The sequence below is a fragment of the Eurosta solidaginis genome, chromosome 3 (assembly GCF_040869045.1).
Source record: "Eurosta solidaginis isolate ZX-2024a chromosome 3, ASM4086904v1, whole genome shotgun sequence".
Classification (NCBI taxonomy): Eukaryota; Metazoa; Arthropoda; class Insecta; order Diptera; family Tephritidae; genus Eurosta; species Eurosta solidaginis.
In genome coordinates, this window is record NC_090321.1 from 252,389,922 (window position 1) to 252,395,921 (window position 6,000).

The 6,000-nt window shown below is 33.6% G+C and overlaps 1 protein-coding gene across 4 annotated transcripts in view; it reads right to left on the minus strand.

Annotated features, from left to right (window-relative positions):
• The window catches only part of LOC137245370 (uncharacterized), a 122,142-nt gene extending 118,908 nt beyond the window's left edge, over window positions 1-3,234 (minus strand). For 2 of the 4 annotated variants that reach the window (XM_067775927.1, XM_067775925.1), the window contains exon 1: window positions 2,950-3,230. The gene's annotated coding sequence lies outside the window, so the exon portion shown is untranslated. Of the gene's footprint in view, window positions 1-2,949 lie in introns of all 4 variants that reach the window. The other 2 variants (XM_067775928.1, XM_067775929.1) reach the window with 2 other exon arrangements.
• Between the last annotated feature and the right edge of the window lie 2,766 nt (window positions 3,235-6,000).

The window sequence follows — 6,000 nt, forward strand, 5'->3', positions numbered from 1 at the left end:
TAAGACGAAGAATGAAAATGTTAAAGGTATTTCGGATTCCAAAGGGAGCAGAATAAATATCAGAAAAAACTCATTTGGGGCGCCAGATCGATAAATTTAGAAAACTTGAACGCAAAACTTTTTGCTCGAAACTTTAAACATAAAATGAAAAAAATGTTAAGCACTTCCTTTACATAAATGGATCAAAACACAGCGGAATAGGGATGCTTGAACACAGATATAACATTGACACATTCTGATTTTGAAGTTTAAGCAACGGATAATATAAACAGATTATAAGACACAAAATTATAAAAGTGATTTCAAAATCGAAACTCAGTAACATCCATTCCTCTGCATTTTGATCGATTTGTATAAAGGAAGTGTTAAACATTTTTCATCATCTTGAAATTTAGTTTTCTCAAAAATTTTACTATACATTTTTTGTTCACAATAATATTTACTGCTTAAAACTTATTTGCAGGTCGTCATATCCAAAAATAAAATAAAAAATGTTAAGCACTTCCTTTTTGTTGTGACGAATATAAGCAACACTAAGGGATACTATCATCTCTAAGCCGATACTAAGCAGTGACTTGTATGTACATAAACAAATCTATCATTATGTCTACACATATGTACATGACAGCAGCGGAGAGATGTTCACAAAAGTATGCAATCATCAGCAAAGTATTTCTCACACATACACATGCATGTGTATATCTGAGATGCTCAAAAAAGTAGGCAATCATTTGTGCAAGTATCACTCACATATACACGCGCATATGAGAAGCTATAAACGCGCATCTGTAGTTTATAGCTGGTGTGTTTATAGCTGGTAAACAAGTAGTAAATTCTAGAAGAAAAAACGCCTAGAAGTGTGCGAGCGAGACATCACAGAGTATAAAAGGAGTTAAAGTTGAGTAATCAATAATCAGTTTGATTTAAGCACGCTATTGGTTGCGAAGTATAAGTGTTATTGTGAAGTACTTTAATAAAGACCATTTTGCATTATTGAATATTGGAGTTATTTATTCAACAGTTTAGCGATACGAACGTTGGTAGAAGGTGTGAAATAAGCGGAGTTTTCAGTAAATTCGTTACAATATAAATGTACAAAAATCAGCGAAAAATATCTCTGTACATAAAGACATATTTTTGCTAAACATTGATTTTTAAATTTTGACATAGAAATTGCAAAAATATTTATGAGAAGTAAAAATATAAAAGTGGATCGCACACAATTTGGATTGGAAAGTTGGTTGGAAAGCAGATATTTTTAGTAAATTTTTTGCGCTCCACCTTTATATATTTTACTTCTCATAAATATTTTTGCAATTTCTATATCAAAATTTAAAAATCAATGTTTAGTAAGAATATGTCTTTATGTACGGACATATTTTTCGCTTATTTTTGTTCATTTATATAAAGGAAGTGCTTAAAATTTTTTTATTTTATTTTTATTTTCTCCATTTCTTACATTTTCTCGGTGTCTTAACCTATATGTTTAGTTTTACGCTTGTAGCTGAATGAGATCTTATATAAAAATCAATCTCAAAATACCCTCCTTTCCGTTTGATTTTTCTAAATATCTCAGTCCCTGCGCCCCCTAGCGAAACTTTTTGTATTGCGTCGTCGACCTCTGAATTAAGTTTGAAATTTTTATCCTCTAGCTCATCGAGAAGTTACTTAAAACCCGGTTTCAAATTTCCAAATTAGTATCTAATTTTTTCGATCAGTGCGCTACCTAACGGAATTTTTTCTCCTTTTGTTCCTTTGTCACGATGTCTTAACCTGTCTCTGAGGTTTCATGTTTGTAGCTCAATGAGAAGTTACTTTAAAATCGAACTCAAAACACCAAATGTCCAAATTCTTATCGAAATATTTCAGTCCGTGTGTCACCTAACGGAATTTTGTTCCCCTGTTCTAAAATTTTCTCGGCGTCTTATCCTATTTATGAAGTTCTACAGTTGTAGCTCAATAAGAACTTACATAAAAATCAATCCCAAAATTCCCTCCGTTTCGTACGATTTTTGAAAATATCTCATCCCGTGCGCCCTCTAGCGAATCTTTTTGTTTCGTGTCATCGGCTGTCATCGACCTCTGAATTAAGTTTGAAATTTCAAGTCCCTAGCTCATCGAGAAGTTACTTAAAACCTGGTTTGAAAATTTTCAAATTATTATCTAATTATTTCGATACGTGCGCCACCTAACGGATTTTTTTCCTTTTGTTGCATTGTCACGGTGTTCTAACCGATGTGTAAAGTTTCACGTTTGTAGCTCAGTGAGAAGTTACTTAAAAATCGATTGCAAAATTTGTATGAAAAGCGGACAAATATTCAACCCACCTAGTATAAAGGAAGTAAAAACATCTTTATATGTTACAAAAAACCCGTAAAAATGTCTTTAAATATAAATCAGCTTAACTTTTTTGTTTGCGGAATTAGCTTTACTTCATCACTCATCATCAAAAGCTATTTGGGTGGAACTGGCGTAGAATATTGGCTACTGTCTTCACTAATTTATTTTTTTTGCTAATCATGCATGTTATTTTGAAATGCTAGTCATATCCCGTTCCGTGGAATGGCATTTGGTCATCTTAAATTTATTTTCTATATTTTACTTGTACGAAAAGCTCAAATTTTCTCAAATCACAGTCTTGATTACTTGATTTTATTTGTTTTTTAATTTCATTTTGTTCCACGTTTTATAACTTCACTTTCATTTCACTATCCCCAATTAGCTGAGTAATTATTCATTTGCGAACAACATTAACTTTTGCGCGATTTTTTTTAGCGTCTGATAAGCATGCAATGGCAATGAATGGAATTTATATAAACTATTTTATTATTTTAATAATTTTAATTTTTTTTTTACCAATTTTCAATATGCACAGTAAAAAAAATTATTATATTTGAACAAAATTATATGAAAGTACCATTTAATTATAAGCACAATAAATAAGCATACGTCACTGCTGTTGTTGTCATTTGTTGCATTCTACAAATATTTTTCTGCGTATTATTAAAATGCTCGTAATTGTTGTTATTTTTACAAATTATGTTATGTCACTAATCCAATGCGCGTCCTCACTCTCTAAACAATCGAAATTGAATAAATTCTAAATTAGTTTTGTATTCCAATAGGTTTTTGCATGAAAAGCATTTTTTACTTATTTTTTTTTATTATTTTTTGTTCATCTCTATATTTATTTACTTTTTTTCGTTGTCTAATTGTTTTTTGTTGTGCGCCAATGAATTTAAATATTTTGTTGTTGTTATTGATGTTAATGTTACTACCAAAGTTTGGTTCTTTTTTCCTGCTTATTGTTGTTGTTTCTATTATTTGCTCGATACAAAATGCTGTACGCATTTTTATTAAATATAAGTTTGTATATAGCTAGGGCTAGAACATCAAATGCTATTTGTGTCTATGATGTTTCTATTTGTTCCTTTTTAATATTATTTTGCTGTTGAAGCATCAAGTTTGCATCAGTTTTGTTTCGTAATGTACGTTTGGCTTTTTGTTGGCGAGCTTAGCTAGATTTACTACTGCCTTTTTATCGCTTTGCGAATCATTACTCCCACCACTAAGGCACAGTAGGCGGCTGTTGTACAAATAATAACTTAAAATTTTATATATTTTAGCTTTGTAGCATTTTAACTTTCAGCAGTTCAGATAATAACTAGAAGGTAGCCCAGAAGCTACCAAATTGCTGCCGGAATGGTACTCAAATGATGATGTAGTAAACCCGCAATAATTCGGAAAATAGCCCGAAAATTATCTGAAAATTATCGCCGAATCACTACAGAATGGATTAAAAATTAAATCGGAACAAAACAGTTCCGGAACGATCCTAAGTTGTCCTGAATTGATCCCGAAAAAAAAAACGTTAATTATTCAGAGATAGTCCCAAATAATGTACAGTCCAACGCTCCTGAAAAGGTGCGCCCCAACATGCTCCTAAAATAGCACCGCAATCATTATAAACAAATCAAAATATCGATACCGAAAGAGTCCCGAATGATGCCGAGTACCGAATTGATGATCCCGACAATCTTTAAATGGTCCCTAATAATTCCTATTACGATCCCAAAATTTTTCGGAACGAGTCTCGAAATTATTCGAAAAACAATACATGACCTAAAAATAGCGCTAAAACGATACCAAAGTAGCCCCGAAAACAGTTCCGAAATAAGCCAGTATCTCAGTCTTATTTCGGAACTGTTTTCGGGGCTACTTTGGTATCGTTTTAGCGCTATTTTTAGGTCATGTATTTTTTTTTCGAATAATTTCGAGAATCGTTCCGAAAAATTGATTTGGAAATTAATAATTTGGAATTAATACGACAACTTTCTAAAGTGTGATTGGTTGAGATCAAATATACACAGATTAAAAACGGCTGTTCCAAGGGAGAGGAGGGAAGACGGGAGCACTGCTGAATTTTCAACAATTCCATAAATAGCGGCCTTCATGACCCATATATACTAGCCCCAGCGGGATAGGAGGCATAAAATATACCCGTAGCTTCTCCAACCCAATTGTCAACCTCACCTATCCGTGGCGAATCGTGTTTTATTAACAACCGAGGCTCTGGCGGCACCGAACTGCTGATGGATCTAGGGCGTGGGAGGGTGGGATGGCCTAGAAGGTTCCTTTTGGTCATACCAAATCGTTCCCGAGATTGTCGGGCTTGTAGCTATATGGTGCTTCTTACCGGAACGTACTTAATATCATTCATCAAGGTCTTTTAAAGGCCTTAAAGTTATAATGATAAAAAAAACAATAATGAAGTTATTATTCCTGGTGCAGCTTGGCAACCTCTTTTCAAAAGAACATAGCCAGATAATATTTCCAAAGCTGTTGGGCCGTTTTGGCGCAATTTATTAACAAAGGCGTTGGACACCCCTTTTTTCAAAAATGTAAGCAATGAGATAGTAAATCGATAACATTTCGCTAGCATATCAATGAATTTTTGGATAAAAACCGATAACATTTTCGAAAGCATATCGATAATTTTTCGATGAGAAATCGTAGATTTTTGATAACAAATTGATCATAAAGTCGACAACTTTTCGAAAATTAATCGATAATTTTTCTGTAACAAACTGATTACTCGTCACTTAAAAGTCAGCCGCTCAATTGCAACCTTTGCTATCGATATCAAATTTGTAAAACTTCGCTATCTGATTTCGCCAATATCAACTCTACCACGTACATTGTTCACACACTAGGCTACAGTGTAGTGACTACATTTACGCTTACATTCTACGCTTCCACCTACGCTTGCACCTACGTTACGCTTACATTTTGGATTTTTACACAAGATGTTGTTAAGCGCAATACAAAGCTTTATAGCCTTACAGCTTCTGAAACCAGTTTTCAACCTCACCTACGCAAAGTGAATCCTGTTATATACATATGAACATATGTGAATGTAACATACACACATTTAGCAGGTAAGACTTTGGCAACCCTAAGTCCCTCATGAAATTAGGGGGTGCGGGCGGGGTGACCAGGAAAGTTCAATGCGGTCTTATGAAATCGTTCTCGATATAGTCGAGCTAGTACGGAACGCACCAGATCTATATCCAGCAAAGGCCATCAACATCGATAACACTCCCCAAAAACCTCCGGGGAGTGTCTTTGGCGTTACAAGATAAATAACAAATCAATGACCATACATCAGACATTTCAAAAGTAACAATCATTTACAGAATATTATACCATAATTAGATTTCGAAAGCTTCCCCGATCATCAGGAGAATTTGTAAAATATACACCTTCAGAAGTTTTCTTCGGGAATCTTATCCACATTATTCTGACTTCTACTTACAAAATATTCATCACTAATAAGGCAAGTCTTTCTCTTAAAAGTAATTGCTCTTGAAAAGAGTTTTACAAAACAAACCCACTGTGCAACAAACGCTGTATGAATGATTGTTTTTATACCCAGCTGTACTTGTACACAGGGTATTATAAATTTGATTGGATAACGGTTGGTTGTACAGGTAAAAAGGA